Source organism: Mustela lutreola, chromosome 8 (genome assembly GCF_030435805.1).
Source record: "Mustela lutreola isolate mMusLut2 chromosome 8, mMusLut2.pri, whole genome shotgun sequence".
Taxonomy (NCBI): Eukaryota; Metazoa; Chordata; class Mammalia; order Carnivora; family Mustelidae; genus Mustela; species Mustela lutreola.
In genome coordinates, this window is record NC_081297.1 from 106,977,420 (window position 1) to 106,997,097 (window position 19,678).

Sequence of the window (19,678 nt, forward strand, 5' to 3'; positions counted from 1 at the left end):
AAGGTATCTTTTGTTATATTAATGAGGTGACTTTTGGACACCACCTAAGGAGGTGGAGTTGCCAGGGGAACCAACCACGTGATTGGGGTTATGAACTTTCTGTTCCACTCTTTGACCTCCCAGGAGGCAAGAAGGGAATGGGGCGAGAAGTTGAGTGAATTACCAGTGGCCAAAGATTAAACCAGTTACGGCTATGCAGGGAGGGCTCCATTAAAAAAAGAGAGAGAGAGAGAGGAGTTTGAAAACCTTCTGGGTGGTGAACACTTGGAGATGTGGGGAGAACGGTGCACTTGGGGAGGTCATGAAGGCTCTGCACTTTTTCTTATATCTCACCCTTTTCCCATACTTTGCCTTATGCATCTCCTCCATCTGGCTGTTTCTGAATTATATGTTTTCATAGTAAAATTGTAATTTAGTGAGCAAATGGGTTTGCTGTGAGCCACAGAACTCAGCAAAATTAATTGAAACCAAGGAGGGGACTGTGGGAACCTCTGTTTTATAACCAGTTGGTCAGAAGTACATACACGCACACACAATGGAATCGATATCAGAACACCTCAAGATTTTTATATTAAAATCTGTGATAATTTCAGGTTGAAATTATGATTCTGGTAATTAATATTTGCAGAATGTTTTAATGGATAACTAGGAAATTGAGGACTGAACAAATTATTGACCACATTTTTAGGGTACCGTATGGAACTTAAAGTATTTTGCCTAGTGTTAAGCAGGGTCTCCTGTTTGTATTATAGGCCCCTGATGATGAGAAACTTTCACTATTATTATTAAAAATTAAAATCAATCAAAAAGAAGGAACTCCCGTCACATGATGTAATGGGAGAACATTATATGAAGTAAAGTGAGACAGTCATAAAAAGACTAACACTGTATAACTCTTCTTATATGAGATGTCTGAAGCAGTCAATTCTTAGAAACAGAAAGTAGAATGGAGGTTACCAAGATCTGGGAACATGGAGAATGGAGTTTTGTCTAATGAGTATAGAGTTTCAGGTTTGCAAGGTGAAATGTTCTAGATCTCTGTCACAACAATGTGAATATACTTAATACTACTTAAAATGGTTAAGATAGTAAATTTTATGTTATATTAGAAAAATTTGTTATATGTAAAAGTTGTTTATCATAATAATGAAATGAAAGCAAAAAAATTAAAATTACAATCAAAATTATAACTGTGCAAATAAATCTTGGATTTAATTCCATAATAACTAAAGAGAGGTGAGAGATTAACACCCATAACAGAATATATTTTCTTGGCTAAATATTTGGGTAAGATCTGTAGTATAATCTATTGGAGTTCAATGACATACTAACAACTGAAATGGATCTTGATTGCCATATTAGAAATTTTATTCATTTTATTTATGTGATACTATTCCAAGAATTAATAACAGAGCTTAAAATTACTGATATTTACTATACTTGTCTGGTATATACCTTTGTTAAGCCAAAAGAAACATATGAGAAGTTTGTTGTGTAGGTCACAGAATCAGTGGGAAGGCTGGTGACTAGGTTCAGGAAGGAGCTTGAAGGACAAGACAAGAGGAGAGAACACTACAGGAGCATGCAGCTTTGAATAGCAATACTTCTTGTTGCTGCTGGTGCTGATGTTGCTTCCACGGCCCTGATAAATCTGGCCTTTTATTATCATACCACTGGAATTTTAGTTTTATTCCAGGAAAAAGCATTGACGAATTTGTCTCTGAGATTATATTCTAACAGTTTTATATTACATTCTGAGCCCTCAGAATCCATCTTGAACTGTATTCCATGGAATGTTGACAAGTTGCTAAAATATAATTATTTTAAAGATATAAGACTTTACCTTTGAAGTTATTAGTTATCATCATTGAAGTATAGTTGATATACAATATTATATTGGTTTGCAAACAGTGATTTGACATTTATACACATTATGAAATGATTACCACAATAAGTCTAGTTACCATCTGCTACAACACAAAGTTATTACAATTTTCTTAACTATATTCCTTATGCTGTAATTTACTTCTCCCTGACTTGTTTACTTTAGAGCATGATGTTTGTATCTCTTAATCCCCTTTATTTATTTTGGTTAATCTCTACTCCCTTCAATGTTTGTATTACTATTTTTTAAAAGTGTTCCTCTGGATGAGTGCTGGAATCTGGAGTTTCGACCTACAGACAAAGAATTGTGGAGAATGGGAGATATTTGGAGTAATGGCTTCTCTTTTCAAGGAAACGGCACTAGCCAAGGTTGTCACAGAATCTTCAAGCCAGCAAAATAATCTTTCAGAGAGGAAGGATAAACTAATTTGAGTTTCAAAATACTTCAAGTCTCTTTAATAAAAATTAAAAAAAAATTCAAGTCTCTTTAATCTCTTATATATCCCATTTTTAATGATCAGTATTTAATTCCCTCTCCACAAATGTCTTACATTTAACATAAGAGATACAATGAGGTTGGGGAATAATTTTATTTTATTTTTTTTTAAGATTTACTTATTTATTTGCCAGAGGGTACGTATGCACACACACAAGAGAGGGGGAGGGCAGAGGGAGAGGCAGAGTGACTCTCAAGCAGACTCCACACTGATCAAGGAGAGCTCAATGTGGGGCTTGATCTCACAACCCTGAGTTCATGACCTGAGCTAAATCAAGGGTCAGGTGCTTAACCACTGAGTCACCCACTCACCACAGCCTCCCAATGTTAGTCTCTTTTAGTGAGACTCTTTGAGTCATTTTAAAAGGAACCCAGAAAAAAAAGGAACCCAGGATGGTCTTCTGTTTCAATCTTTACCTTCAACTGAGAATTTAGGTTTCTGATCCTATTGTTCTTAAAATATGTGATGGAAAAGATGGAAAATGATCATTTTCGTTTCCTCCTACCCTTTGTACATATTAATTGCCATACTGATTAATTACCAAAGACTTTTTTTCCCCATGGGCAGTTTTTGTCAGATCGTTCATTCCCCCTATGTATGGTGCAGAATCACACATCTCTATCTTTAATGCTGATTTGGTTGTTCATTGCCATCAGTCCCAATGTGTCAGAGACAAAGTCCAGATTTCTCTATGTCCTTAGATGTCTGTTCTTAGGAATCACTTCAATTTCTATACTAGTCACTCAATTACAAATAACAGAAACAAATTAAGCAGAAAAAGACTTTTTTTTTTTTTTTTTTTGGAAGGGTTTCATGTCATCCATAGAGCTAGGGAACCAAGCTTGAGTAACAGCCAATGCAGGTGAGGCACAGCCAGTATGGTACCACAGGGACAATGTGGATCCCAAGTTGCTGTGAGCCAGCTGGATGTTGGCCATTGCCCCTGGCACTGCTGTCAGTGCAGCCTCAGCTTCTGTTGTATTCATTGTAATGGTCTCACAATTCCATTTCATTGTGTATGCCTTGCAGATCTACTACAAGTGTGCACACTTGGTAATTATAAAAGATACCACTTGATCATGACTTACTAACTTACATACTATGTGCTAGATATTTGCTAACATTTTGATATTCATGTCTCATCTAAATACTATTGTCAAGGTTGAATTGTCTTCCATTTGGATAAGAAGTTTGATTCAGAATTTAAGTAATTTTCAGGAAAAAAAAATAAACCATGTAATTGATACTGGCATAGCTGTGTCTGAACTTCAGTTCCATCAGACTCCTAAATTGATGGTCTATCATTTTACCTCTTCCACCACTGGCTATCTTCTCTGGTTTATTTTTACTTTTGTTTTTGGAAGTAAACTGGCTTTCCTGGTGTTTTTATACTACAACATAAGATAAATCTTTGTGTTTTCTTTGGCTTCAAACTAGTCCTGCTTGGGTCTATTTTTCTGTCTATTATGGATGATACTATATTCTTCCTAGGTGCAAATTTTCAGGAACAAACTGGTTTAAAAAGTAAGCAACAAGCATCATAAAGAACATTATTAGGGAAATTATACAAAGCCCAACTAATTTCTTACACTTGCCTGCTAGGGGGGCTGGGAGATACCACCTGATACTAGTTAGAATGGCCAAAATTAACAGGACAGGAAACAACAAGTGTTGGAGAGGATGTGGAGAAAGGGGAGCCCTCTTACACTGTTGGTGGGAATGCAAGTTGTTGCAGCCACTTTGGAAAACAGTGTGGAGGTTCCTCAAAAAATTAAAAATAGAGCTACCCTATGACCCTGCAATAGTACTACTGGGTATTTACCCCAAAGATACAGATGTAGTAAAAAGAGGGGCCAAATGTACCTCAATGGTCATAGCAGCAATGACCTCCATCAGAAAGGATGAATACCCAATTTTTATATCAACATGGACAGGATTGGAGGAGATTATGCTGAGCAAAATAAGTCAAGCACAGAAAATCAGTTATCATATGGTTTCACTTAGTTGTGGAGGATAAGAAATAACATGAAGGACATTAGGAGAAGGAAAGGAAAAGTGAATTGGGAGAAATTGAAGAGGGAGACAAAGAATGAGAGACTGAATTCTGAGAAACAAACTGAGGTTTGGGAGGAGAGGGGGTGGGGAGATTAGTGAGCCTGGTGGTGGGTCTTAAGGAGGGCACATACTTCGTGGAGCACTGGGTGTGGTGCATAAATAATGAATCTTGGAACACTGAAAAAATTTAAAAAAATTAAAAAGACCGAAAGGGCTTAAGGGCATGCTTACATATTTTTGGCTAAATTATAAAATTTCCTTTCTAAACACATTGCCCCAAATTTGTCTTCAAAAACAAGGAAAATGGATTAAAACTTACTATAAAAATGATTAATTAATTAATTATTTAAAAAGTAAGCAACGGGCATCATAAAGAACATTATTAGGGAAATTATACAAAACTCAACTAATTTATTCCAATTCCCTGCTAGGGTGCTGGGCAAGGTAGTTGGGTTTTATCCACTCTGCCTTGCTTCCAACCAGGAAATGGTGCAGGATATAAATAAATACAATTTTGGTTCCATGAGAAAAAATAATAAGTTAGTAGGATGAAGAAGATTAAAGCTTGACTATTTGTTTTTTTTTTTTTTTTTTTTTTAAGATTTTATTTATTTATTTGAGAGAGAAACAGTGAGAGAGAGCATGAGCTAGGAGAAGGTCTAGAGCGAAGCAGACTTCCCATGGAGCTGGGAGCCTGATGCGGGACTCGATCCCGGGACTCCGGGATCATGACCTGAGCCGAAGGCAGTCGTCCAACCAACTGAGCCACCCAGGCGTCCCAAAGCTTGACTATTTGTGAGAGAAGAACTCTAGTACAACTTTCACACAAAATAAAACAAGCCTAGAACTTTAAGTGACCATGTTGTGTAATGAAAATACAGGTGGTGGTCAAACGTACAATGGCTCCCGGGCAAGGCAATGAACCCAGCTCAAAGGTTATAGACTTCATCTGTCCCAAAGGTTTACAACTCCATTTTGTGGAAGTGTAATTTAAGTGAGACAGATGAAACAGAAAGAGAAAAAAGAAGAAAAGAAATGGCCAAGAAGGAAAGTTCAACTAATCTTGCTCTTATTTTAAAAAATAATCTATACACCTTTTTTTTTTTTTTTTTTTTTTTTTTTTTTTTTTTTTTTTTTTTTTTTTTCACATTACAATGTATTTTATTATGAAGTTTGGGATGCCAGACTCCTGTTGTTTTATATGATTAATATAATTAAGAAAGTAAACTTATGACAAATACTAATTCACTACAGTAAAGGCAGAAGAGATTCATTTATCGAAACATATTAGAGAGGATAATAATTACCTCCCCTCCTGCAAACTCTTTTTTTTTTTTTTTTTTTTTTTTTTTTTTTTTTGTTTTAAACATATATTTTTTATATACATATATTTTTATCCCCAGGTCTGTGAATCACCAGGTTTACACACTTCACAGCACTCACCAAATCACATACCCTCCCCAATGTCCATAATCCCACCCCCTTCTCCCCAACCCCCTCCCCCCGGCAACCCTCAGTTTGTTTTGTGAGATTAAGAGTCACTTATGGTTTGTCTCCCTCCCAATCCCATCTTGTTTCATTTATTCTTCTACCCACTTAAGCCTCCATGTTGCATCACCACTTCCTCATATCAGGGAGATCATATGATAGTTGTCTTTCTCTGCTTGACTTATTTCGCTAAGCATGATACGCTCTAGTTCCATCCATGTTGTTGCAAATGGCAAGATTTCATTTCTTTTGATGGCTGCATAGTATTCCATTGTGTATATATACCACATCTTCTTGATCCATTCATCTGTTGATGGACATCTAGGTTCTTTCCATAGTTTGGCTATTGTGGACATTGCTGCTATAAACATTCGGGTGCATGTGTCCCTTTGGATCACTACATTTGTATCTTTAGGGTAAATACCCAATAGTGCAATTGCTGGGTCATAGGGCAGTTCTATTTTCAACATTTTGAGGAACCTCCATGCTGTTTTCCAGAGTGGCTGCACCAGCTTGCATTCCCACCAACAGTGTAGGAGGGTTCCCCTTTCTCCGCATCCTCGCCAGCATCTGTCATTTCCTGACTTGTTGATTTTAGCCATTCTGACTGGTGTGAGGTGATATCTCATTGTGGTTTTGATTTGTATTTCCCTGATGCCAAGTGATATGGAGCACTTTTTCATGTGTCTGTTGGCCATCTGGATGTCTTCTTTGCAGAAATGTCTGTTCATGTCTTCTGCCCATTTCTTGATTGGATTATTTGTTCTTTGGGTGTTGAGTTTGCTAAGTTCTTTATAGATTCTGGACACTAGTCCTTTATCTGATATGTCGTTTGCAAATATCTTCTCCCATTCTGTCAGTTGTCTTTTGATTTTGTTAACTGTTTCCTTTGCTGTGCAAAAGCTTTTGATCTTGATGAAATCCCAGTAGTTCATTTTTTCCCTTGCTTCCCTTGCCTTTTGCGTTGTTCCTAGGAAGATGTTGCTGCGGCAGAGGTCGAAGAGGTTGCTGCCCGTGTTCTCCTCAAGGATTTTGATGGATTCCTTTCGTACATTGAGGTCCTTCATCCATTTTGAGTCTATTTTTGTGTGTGGTGTAAGGAAATGGTCCAATTTCATTTTTCTGCATGTGGCTGTCCAATTTTCCCAGCACCATTTATTGAAAAGGCTGTCTTTTTTCCATTGGACATTCTTTCCTGCTTTGTCGAAGATTAGTTGACCATAGAGTTGAGGGTCTATTTCTGGGCTCTCTATTCTGTTCCATTGATCTATGTGTCTGTTTTTGTGCCAGTACCATGCTGTCTTGATGATGACAGCTTTGTAATAGAGCTTGAAGTCCGGAATTGTGATGCCACCAACGTTGGCTTTCTTTTTCAATATCCCTTTGGCTATTCGAGGTCTTTTCTGGTTCCATATAAATTTTAGAATTATTTGTTCCATTTCTTTGAAAAAGATGGATGGTACTTTGATAGGAATTGCATTAAATGTGTAGATTGCTTTAGGTAGCATAGACATTTTCACAATATTTATTCTTCCAATCCAGGAGCATGGAACATTTTTCCATTTCTTTGTGTCTTCCTCAATTTCTTTCATGAGTACTTTATAGTTTTCTGAGTATAGATTCTGTGTCTCTTTGGTTAGGTTTATTCCTAGGTATCTTATGGTTTTGGATGCAATTGTAAATGGGATTGACTCCTTAATATCTCTTTCTTCTGTCTTGCTGTTGGTGTAGAGAAATGCAACTGATTTCTGTGCATTGATTTTATATCCTGACACTTTACTGAATTCCTGTATAAGTTCTAGCAGTTTTGGAGTGGAGTCTTTTGGGTTTTCCACATATAGTATCATATCATCTGCGAAGAGTGATAATTTGACTTCTTCTTTGCCGATTTGGATGCCTTTAATTTCCTTTTGTTGTCTGATTGCTGAGGCTAGGACCTCTAGTACGATGTTGAATAGCAGTGGTGATAATGGACATCCCTGCCGTGTTCCTGACCTTAGCGGAAAAGCTTTCAGTTTTTCTCCATTGAGAATGATATTTGCGGTGGGTTTTTCATAGATGGCTTTGATGATATTGAGGTATGTGCCCTCTATCCCTACACTTTGAAGAGTTTTGATCAGGAAGGGATGTTGTACTTTGTCAAATGCTTTTTCAGCATCTATTGAGAGTATCATATGGTTCTTGTTCTTACTTTTATTGATGTGTTGTATCACATTGACTGATTTATTCCAGGGCTGCAAGGTTGGTTCAACATCCGCAAATCAATCTATACACCTTTTATTCCATGACATTTGAAGCATCACCAAATGTGCTTTAGGCACATCTTAGTGTGCCTAAGATGTACTTGTTTTGGAAATTTAACCTCTACTCTAATAAGTTCTGGACCTTTAAAAAAATAATATGATATAAATACCATAGTAACTAAGTAATATCAGGAGCTGTTTGTATTCATACAGACTGTTTGAACATCATCTCTACCACTGACAAGCAGAGTGATCCTGATTGGGCCTCAAATTTAGTTTCTGCATTAAGCCATTGTGTTTGTTAAAAAGAAGAAGTGAGATAATGCATGTAAAATGCTTATATTGGTATACAACATATGGTTGAGATTTCTCAATAAATGTTAGCTGTCATCATCGTCATCATCGTCACTATAACAATGACCAAATTAACAATTTAGGCCAATTGCCAATATCATTATTTAATGACTAATGACTAAAATAGTAGATAGAACAAAGATAGGTTCTATCTGCATTCTTGTTACCAAAGAATTGAAGCATGAAACAAAAATCAAAGTGTTAATCAATACAATGAGAGAAATAAAGTTTCATTATTAACAGAGAATAAAATTACATACCTTAAAATAGAAAGATAAACAAAAAGGGTAAGATTTTTTTCATGAAGTAGCCATAAATAAGCCAGTTTATACATTAGTTTTGGGGATCAGTCTTCAATTTTGAAAAATAATTTCTTAATTTGATTAGATCTACAATATACTAAGATTAATTTTGAAAGAAGATATTAATAGCCCCTCAACAAGGGGACAACTATTGGAGGAGATTTTGCTTTATGTGTATTATTTTCTTTTTTAAAATAAGAATTTCCTTGTGAATTTACAATTATTTGGGGGACTCAGAGAGAAGAATAAGAGGAGATTCTAACCTATGAGTAACAAAAAGACATAATAGAAATTCATTAACAATAATTTAGTATGACTCTGGACCAGACTAAGGAAAGGCAGTAACAACATTCCAGGTTAAATAAAGATAGTAACAATAGTAATGAATCAACATAAAACATGGAATACCAAAAATAATCTGCAAAGTAAGGGGATAAACTTAGTATACAAAGAAGTTTGGAGAGAGTATTTATAGGTTTAAAAATTACTTTGAAAAAACTGAAGCTATCTTAGGTACACTTACTTTATGTTTTCAAAGAAATTAGAGATGCAATAATAAAATAAGAAAAAAAAAACCTGTGAGATAACTATGTAAAGGGAAAGAGAACTTTCTGAGTTAAAGGAGGAAACAACTAGGACCAACTTGTTAGATGTCACAATATATCAAATGAAATATCTCAAGAGAGTCTTGGTATAAAAGAAAAAATTATATTAATATACTAGCAACACATTAGTATTAGTAGTATATAAAATTTTAAGAAGTAAAATAGAGAATACTATACAAGTGGCATATAAGCCCAATTTAAAGAAGAATAATAAAATGAACATTTATATGTTTGTACCAAGATAAATAAATATTGGGGTGCCTAGGTGGTTCAGTGGGTTTAGACTCTGCCTTCGACTCAGGTCATGATCTCAGGGTCCTGGGATTGAGCCCCGCATCAGGCTCTCTGCTCAGCAGGGAGCCTGCCTCCCCATCTATCTCTCTCTGCATGCCTCTGCCTACTTGTGATCTCTGCCTGTCAAATAAATAAATAAAATATTTTTTAAAAAGATAAGCAAATATGAAATAATCAAAGACTCCAACTGTTCATGGACCCTGTTCATGGTTGTATCTGCCTCTCTGTCAGAAGTTATCATTATTCTGAATTTTATGAAAATTATTTACCCCTCTTTTTTTTTTTTACTGTGTTAGCACTACTGTATGTATCTGTAAGACATTTATAATTAAGTTTTGCTTGTTTTTTACATTTCTATAAATGAAATTGCATTCTGTGTGTATTTCAACAACTTACAGTTTTACTCAAACCTGTGATTTTGAAATTCACCCCTGATGATGCACGGAGCATCAATTTGCCCATTTCTCATTTCTTTATGTATTCCACTTCATGAATACACCACAATTTTTTCATCCCTTCTTCTGTTGAATGGAAATTCAGATTGTTTCTAGCTTTCCTTTGTTGTTGCTTCTCTCTCTCGCTCTCAGGCGTGCACACACACACACACACACACACTTGAAATTACTGGGTGAAAGAAAGAATAAGAATATATACTTCCTCGATAATGTCATTTATCACCTCTTTCTTGTTCAATGGTCCTAATTCCCCAGCCTATCTCTTACATCATAACTGATTATGCCCATCACCACACAAATATACTGTAATCTTTCCTATTTTGAAAGTAGTTTCTTAAAATCTCACATCCTTACTCCTGAAACCAATATTGCACTGTACATTAAGTAACTAGAATTTTAATACAAATTAAAACGATATAAAATCTCCTATCCTTTGGTCCAGATACTGCTCCATTATTTTTGTTTCTTCTATATAGAATCTTCTGGAAAGAATTATATGTACTTACTATTCATTTTTATTTTATTTTTAAAGATTTTTTAATTATTTATTTTAGAGAGACAGAGATAGCAAGAGAAAGCACAAGGAGGGAGGGGAGGGAGAAGAGGGAAAGAGAAGAAGAAGTGGGCTCCTGCTGAGGAGGGAGCCTGATGTGGGGCTCAGTCCCAGAACCCTGGGATCATGACCCGAGCTGAAAGCAGATGCTTAACCAACCAAGTCACCCAGGCACCCTATTCTCTAGTTCTTCTCTGACCTTATCACTTTAACCTATTCTAGTCAGGCTTTTGCTCTCATTTCTTCAATGAACCTGCTTATGAACGTCACCATGACATTAAGGCTAGTGGCCAGTTCTCACTAGCAGCATTTGATACAGTTGATTATTCCCTCATTCATAAAGCATTATCTTTATTATTCTTCCATGTCACAATTTCTTGGCTGCCTATTTTACTTTGCTATTTCTCCATAATATTCAAAATTTTTCCAACTTCTTAAAGTTGTAGCATCCTAGTGTGCTACAGTTCTTGCCTTTTTTCTCTCCTTTATGTTTGGTCCCTTTTTGTCTTTATATAGGCACATGGTTCTATGTTGTTCGTATGCTAATGATGTCCAACTGTATATCTTTAGTCTAGACTACCTCTCACTGACTTGGAGACCCATATACTGAAATGACTTGATAACATTTCTAGTCAATGTCTAATAGGTATTAGAATGTAATATGTCTAAATTCACTTTTTTTTACATACCTTTCTCACCAACTCCTTCCTCATTAAATATATGGTCACTTTACCCTTTGGTTGCTTGACCTTTATGTGTTCCTTGATTTCTCTTTCTTTCAAGCTTCATGTCCTTATTCACTTGTCAACAAATCTCAGTGGTCTACCTTTAAACAGAATATGAATACTTCTTACAACTTCCGTCATTATTGTCCTGGATCAGGCCACCAAACCCCTTCAATCTCTATTTGGGTGTCATATTCTCTGTGAGTTTTCTCTAAATATCTTACGTAAAATTTCAACAACCAGTTGACATCTGAGTAAATATACTAAGTGACATACTGAGTACAACTCAATCGTTGGGTCCGTTATCAAAGGAATGAGACTGAGACAAAGCCTTATTCTATGCCAAGCATTAGAAGTTAGGCTGACCGGCCAGGGGAATGAGGCTGAGACAAAGTGAAAGTTATGTAAAGCTTTATTCTATGCCAAGCATTAGAAGTCAGACTGACCAGCCAGGGCTGCCTCCGAAGAGAGCGACGCCCCTTGGTCTTACAGGCTATTTTTATAAGGCACAATCACAGACATCTGCATATGTGGCTTTGGCTGATTGGATGTCTCCCACCTGTGTGTTTTAGCAATGGTTACCAATGGCCTTGGTTTAGGTATGTGTTTTAGTAATAGTTACCTGGAATTGGCCTTGTTTTAGGTGTGTGTTTCAGTAACAGTTACCTTGTTTTAGGTGTTGTGTTTTAGTAACAGTTACCTGGAACCGAGAGCAGTAACTTTTCTAGACAACAAAATGTCTACCTAGGCAACATGGAGTCACTATGGCTAAGTAGGCCCAGGCAGGCCCAGGGGGTTAACATGTCTTAACGTGGAATCGACCCCAACACAATAAACATCTGAGTATTCCCTTGCATACTACATTTTTCTCTTGCATTTATCAATAACTACCATGCTATATATTTTGCTTATTCATTTTGTAAATTGTTTCTCCCTTTTTATAATATAAGTTCTGGAGTGCCTGGGTGGCTCAGTTGGTTAAGCATCTGACTCTTGGGTTCAGCTCAGGTCATGATCTCATCAGTTGTGAGATGAAGCCCTGCATGGAGCCTGCCTTAGTATTCCATGCTCAGTGGGGACTCTACTTCAAGATTTTATCCGTCTGCTCCTCCCCCCACTCACTCTCTCTCTCATTCTCTCTAACTAAACAAGTCTTTAAAAAATACAGAAGTTTCATGGGTAGGGGTTTATGTTGTTTTTGTTTTGGCTAAATATACAGGGCCAAGTATATTGCCAATTGTATATTAGTGCTAGAAACCTCAATTGAAATAATGAATAACTAAATGAATGAAATTTATAAAAACATGGTCAATTTCATAAATAACTATAACAGTACAAATTAAAATAACCATAAAATCTCATAGGTTTTACATTAAGGCAAAAATGAACTCAGACTAAACATTATAGAAGGAATGAAATAATATGAATAAAAACATTTCAAATATGTGGTTTTCTGACTCAGCAGCTCTGTCTGGAAATTTGTCTTGAATATGAGTATGTTCACTGCCACAAGGCATATATATACACAAAGAAATATATTTAAATAAACTAAACAGTTTCTATTACAATTATGTAACATATATTTATTAGACACAGGATGATCTCTTTCTCACTCAATAGATTTTATTTCTTGAGAGCATTTTTTAGGTTCACAGCAAAATTGAGTGGAAGGTGCAGAGAGTTTTTATATGCTATCCTGTCCCATCATGCACTCCCCACTATCAACATCCCAAGTAGTGCATTTACTACAATAGATGAACAGACACTAATGTACCATTATCATTATGATCCCAGGTCCATAGTTTATATTAGGGATCACACTTGGTATTTCATATTCTATCTTAATTTTTAGGAGAAAAAGCATTTCACAAAACAGTATAAAGCATACTATCCCCATTCATTAAAAATATGATTTCTTAGAAAAATTCTCAATCTATGAGACAAAATATTAACTTTGGTTATTTCCAGGCATCAATAATGAAGATGATACTTTTTGCTATTTGTATTTTATACATTGCATGAATAAGGGCATTTCATAGTCTTCTAAACATGTCCTAGCATTTGCTCCTAGATTTCTACTATCATGATTAACCCAATTAAACAAGTGTCATTTTTTAAAGAATGACAAATTCAGAAAATTTACAAAATTATTCAAATGGACTCTAGAACTGTCTCTAAATTAAAACTGTCTCTAAATTTAACAGAATGAGTTAATACTTATTAATTATTCCATTTTTTCCAACATTGTATTGTGAATATAACTTAAATCAGATATTTACAATGAATTAAGATGAATTTTCAAACTGTTATATCATCAAGTGAAAATCTAAAATCACCAATAATCTTAAACTGATTCAATGTCTAGAAAATAGGACTTAAACTGCACTCCGATATATATATATATATTCACTCTCTCTTTTGAATTCAGTGCTGTAAACAGGTTTCTCAGGTCAGTGGAGAGGATAACGGGTTTTTGAAAGATCACCTCTCAAAGGAGAAATGTTTAAGACACTACGCTACCTGGTTTGCCTCAAGGTATCAATCCCCATAAGTTGTAAGAAACTAATCAAAAAATTCTAAAAGCATTAGTTCCAAACAACTGAACTAATTTTTAAAATCTAAAAGATTGTAAAGTCTCTAATATTTCTTGTTAATGTTGGCATTAATGACATAGTGGAGAATATGTGTTTGAATACAAAGAAAAAATAATTTAATATAGATATGGTTTTATTTTGTGATTTTAACATTTCTACATGAAACTTCCTTGAAAATTATGAATGATCCTGCTGCCTGACTGAAAAAAAAAAAAAAAGAAAAAGATTTTCATGTAATTTTATAAGTTTGTTTCTAGAGGATGAAGTGATGGTCTCATATAAATTCTCAATGCGCTTCTGGCTAGCTTAGAGAAGATGGAACAGAAGGTAACCTGCCCTTAACAAAAGAAGTTCAGGGGCACCTGGGTGGCACAGGCAGTTAAGCATCTGTCTTTTGGTTTCTGCTCAGGTTGTAATCTCATGGGTACTGAGATGAAGCCCCACTTTGGGCTCCACACTCTGAGCAGAGTTCTGTTTCATTCTCTGTCTCCTTGTGCACCTCCCCAATATGTTCTTGCTCTCTTTCTCTAAAATAAATAAATAAATCTTTTTAAAAAAAGTTCAATGCAGTATTTTTTTACTGCTTCTGAGTAACTGTTAATCTACCTCAAAATTACTCATTTGATTTTATATTAAGTGTAAAAGATAAACATTTGAAGAATATCTCAGGGTTTTGGTCAGAGGAATGAAATAAATAGTTGTAGAAGTGCCATCATGTTAACAAAATTGCTGAGAACTAAAAATTGAAAGACATGAGTTTTAGGAATATTTCTGGTCCACTTGTTTAAATGGACCATTTTCACCAGATTTCTCTGAAGGAAAATTACTGCTTTAATAACATATAATTCTATGATATTTTATTTATCAGAGTTTCATTTTAAAAAAAACATATGAATATACATAAGCTTTTTAGATTAGTTTTATGCTCACAAGCCAGTAAATTATGTCTTTGCAAGCTTCCTTGAATTTTTTGGTTGGACACTTGCAGAAAGATGATTTGCTGTCATAATGATTTGGAGATAAATTGTGATGGCTGCATTTAAAAATGAAAATCCTGAGAGATGAGTATTTGTCTCATGATATGTGTGTGTGTGTTTATAGCAAAGAATGAGTTAAATTTTGATATTAGCTAGCAAAGCAGCATCTAGAATATCTTAAAATATATCACCCTCAAGACAGATCTAGTTGATACACAATGAAAAGAAGGTGGGTAGATTGCAATAGGATTGATTTGTTATGTCTGTATTTGGTAGCTTCTATATTTTACATTTCCTGTAAATATGCATAAAACCAATAATTTCAGAACTTTACTTCTATTTTTTTGTTTTACAGACAGAATCATGGTATTTTTTCATGTCCCCTTTAAAATTTTAAGAGCAAAAGTTTTATGTCTCTAATTGTCTGAATCTCTGCTTATCCCAATGGGATAAATAACTAATGAGCTAACTAGAATAAAAGCATAAACTTTACAGTATAATTGTATTATTTGAAAGGTTTCATAGTCATATAAATAATTTAAAAATTAATGGTTGAGGGGCACCTGGGTGGCTCAGTTGGTTCACCAAATGCCTTCAACTCGGGTCATGATTCCGGGGTCCTGGGATTGAGCCTCACATGGTCTCCCTGCTCAGCGGGGAGCCTGCTTTTACTTCTCCCTCTGCCACTGCCCCAGCTTGTGCTCTCTTGCTTTCTGTCAAATAAATAAATAAAATTTTTTAAAAATAAAAATTGATGGTTGAATAACCATACCATGTAATAATGTGTACAGCAGAGCATGTGTGTCTTCCCATAAAGATATTGCAAAATATCTAGTTATCCAGAAAATATCTAATTATCCAGAAATATACACAGAATGTATATGATGTTAAAACTGTAACTCTAACAGAGCATGTAATTTATTATGCTGAACTTGTAGTATAGATCATTTGCAGTATACTGTGAACTTGCTGAAGTGTAGGGGTCAGTTTTAATTATTTGTTTATTATTCTATTATACCTGATACATAATTGATTGAGTTACTCTTGTGTTTCAGACCTTCTTTTAGGTACTAAGCATATGAAGGAAAGCATAGAAGAAAAAACTTGTACGAGTTCACTCTTGGAACTTGCAGTCTAGTCACGAAAATATGCAACAATTACTCACTTAAGCAAAGGTTAACCACTGGTCATGACCAATGTTATGACAGCCAACTTTTTCCTATAATAGAAGAGTTTAACGTGATCGTTAAGGTAAGCAAAACTTTTCCTGTGGTAGTATTGATTGACCTAAAATCTGAAGGGTATTAGGGGAAAGAAAACATTTTAATCAAAAGAGTCAGCTTGTTCCTTTCCTCCGTGTCAGGAAGAATTTGTTTGGCAGAAGAGGTTGAAAGAAGTCAGATTTGATTAGAAAGTGGAGACAGGGGCACCGGGGTGGCTCAGTGGGTTAAGCCTCTGCCTTCAACTCAGGTCATGATCTCTGGGTCCTGGGATCGAGCCCCACATTGGGCTCTCTGCTCAGCAGGGAGCCTGCTTCCTCCTCTCTCTCTCTCTGCCTGCCTCTCTGACCACTTGTGATCTCTCTCTCTGCCAAATAAATAAATAAAATATTTTAAAAAAAAAGTGGAGACAAATAAAATATCTAGACTTTAAGCACCCATACCATTTTTAATTTAAATCGAGGCCTAAAGGAATTTGAAAATTCCATTACCAAAAATATTGTCCAAAATTGTGCCTCATCTTCTGTTTGGAAATAGTCCAATATTCTGAAGCAGTGGTTCTCAGTATGTGATCCTCAGACCTGTAGCATTAGCATCATTTGTGAGCTTGTCAAAATGCAAATTCTCAGGCACCATCATCTCAGACTTAAAGAATCAGAAATCCTGGGTGAGGGGCCAAGCAAACTGAACTTCAACGAGCCCTCCATATTGAGCTTAAGTACAACAACAACTGAGAATCACTGATCTAGATTTTTTTAACTGGAAGGAAGTTGATGTATCTAGATATATGAAACTATTATGAGTGGTCACAAATCATAGAGGAGGGAAAGAAAGACTGATGGACATAAACTGACTCCTGCCTGGGAAAAATAACGAAGACTGTAAGGATAGTTTGCTTGCATTAACGTTGCAGGAGATGAAAATAAAATTACTTTTCAGAAAAGAATCAAACCTAGAGAGAAACGCAAAATTAAAACAAAACGATTCATAGATTTTTACAGAACCCAGGTCTACAAACACCTGGGGAGTGTTTAAAAATATATAAATATCTAGACTTCACCAGCATTCTCCCCTCCAGAGTTTATTTGTGCAAGTCAGCTTTAGTATGACTAATCCTGCAATACACATGCTTATCCACGTGATGGCAGCAGTGTACCAGAAGCCAATGACATCCAGGGAGGAAGAATTGGATTTTTATTTTTTAATTCAAATAACTCTGCTGTTTATTCTGGTTTCGGATTACTGTTTATTCTAACATTTTGGTAATTTGCAAGTTGATAAAAATTAGAAATTTCAGCAATTCTTCTGCTTTGTTTTGTTTCTCCAAAACAGTTACTGTTGAAAGAGTTATACCTACACTCACTGGACAATTCAAAAATAAATATTAAACTTGTAATAAACTTTATAAACACCAAAAAAAACCCTTTTTTTCTTATTTCTTTATTTCCTAGTATATTATTGTAGACTTTTTCTTATTCTAGATTCTGTTAATACAGTTCTAGTTACAGTATTATTGTCAGATTTGCAATTCAATCATCCACAAATCTTCACATTTTGGCCTGGATCCATTGATCTCTTTAATTTTAAAAGAAGAATGGAATTTTCTATAGTTGCTACCATCTTTTCAGTTGATACCCACAGGATATAGATGTGTGTTTCAGTAAAACATTTCTTGGCACAAGCTTTTAATATCTAGCTCTATGTGTTACCTTATGAATAAATATATACGGCTTGCACCAAGTATGGAGGTCTGATGAACTTTGGGTGTTGTAATTAGGCTACACAGCTTTTCCCCAGGCTATAGCTATTTAATTACTTTACATTGTTAGTGATTCTATTTGAAGGTGATTTTTTTTATCCTCTTATAGATACAAAATTAATGAAAAGAAATAAATAAAATTCTGGTATAGAGACAAAATGGTGGTTATGACATTAGTTAGCCCTAAAATTTTCCCCCTTTGGTGACAACCCAGTAGCTGAAAACAAAGAAGTTCACACTGTTACCTCTGTGTGCCAGAGAAGGCTTTGATCAATGTTTTACAATGTGTCATTATCAGGTAACACATTTTTCACAGTAGGTAATTAGCAGGTGATAATGAGAATCAAGACCAATATTTCACATAGGCCCTTAAAAGCTATACTTCCACAGGAAGAAAGAGCTGAGAAATTGAGTTACAAAATGGTTTTCCACATATTGTTTCACTAAATAGAAAAGAAAACTCTTTTTAAAATCAGAAAGCTGGACAAATGTTAGGAAATCAGAATCTGCAAGCAATCAGTAACACTATTGATCATTAACTTTGGATTACCTAGTGCATGTGTGTGTGTTGGTTGAACAAATTTTTAAAGTAACATGGGCTATTGTTACATATCACTGACCCTGAACAAATATTTTGGCTCCTTTATAATCAACAACAAAAGTTAAAAGTTACTGAAAACTGAGCATCAGTGAATCTGGGGGACAATACCTGATATAATAATGACATGACTTGTGTTAAGATCTGCCACATTAGTATCTCCATCATCAGATTACCAGACTGGATTACCAGATTGGAATTGTCCAACTAAGTTCACTCTCAGGGTTAAAGCAGGGAGGAAGTATGACATGGTGATTATATTCTAAAGCTCTGGAATGAGAAGTTTCTGGTTTTTATTGATTCCTATATGCTCAAACTGGGTAACTTTTGACAATGTCTTTAAACTTTTTGAGCCTCTGTTGTTTCTTCTGTGACACTAATGGAGTGAATAAAAGTGACTCTTTCACATAGAGGTGTGAGAAATCCAGGTGAGCATAAAGGTAAAGTCCTTAGTAGAGGCTCAGTAGAGTGAGGGCTCCATAAATTTAGTTCTTCTTATTGTTGCTACTATTCCATTATCATAGTGTGTCTAACACAGCTCTGGTAACATTTACTTAGATGCTGCCCACAAAGTCGTAGAATATTGAGCTGTTATCAACCACTAAGAAGACCTGAAATAGGATATCAAATTAGATAGCTTTCATCTAACTTGGAAAAATGTTTTCAGGAAATGGAATACATGCCAGGCTGGTTTTGATAAAGCGTGGTGGTAGTAAACAGAGATTGAGCAAGAGCTTCAGTGCATGCAGGAACTGTCGCCTCAAGAAGACAAGCTTAGATGAATCCTGGGAATTAAGCACCTCATTCATTATTGCATGATAATATTGGACTGTCAGTAACAGAATGAATCAAAGGAAGAATGCAATGTTTTCTTAAACAGAGAATGAAAAATGTAGGGAGCAAACTTGAAATAATGCAGGAGGAAAACTTCGGTAATTAAATTAATACTAATTGAGTGATAAGCATTTGCTTATGTTAGGAGGGGTGACAAAGTGGCATCTCTCCTAAATAACATTGTTACTTAGAGCTTTGATGCATCCATTAAAGACAACAATCCCAATTTAACTTCTAGAGC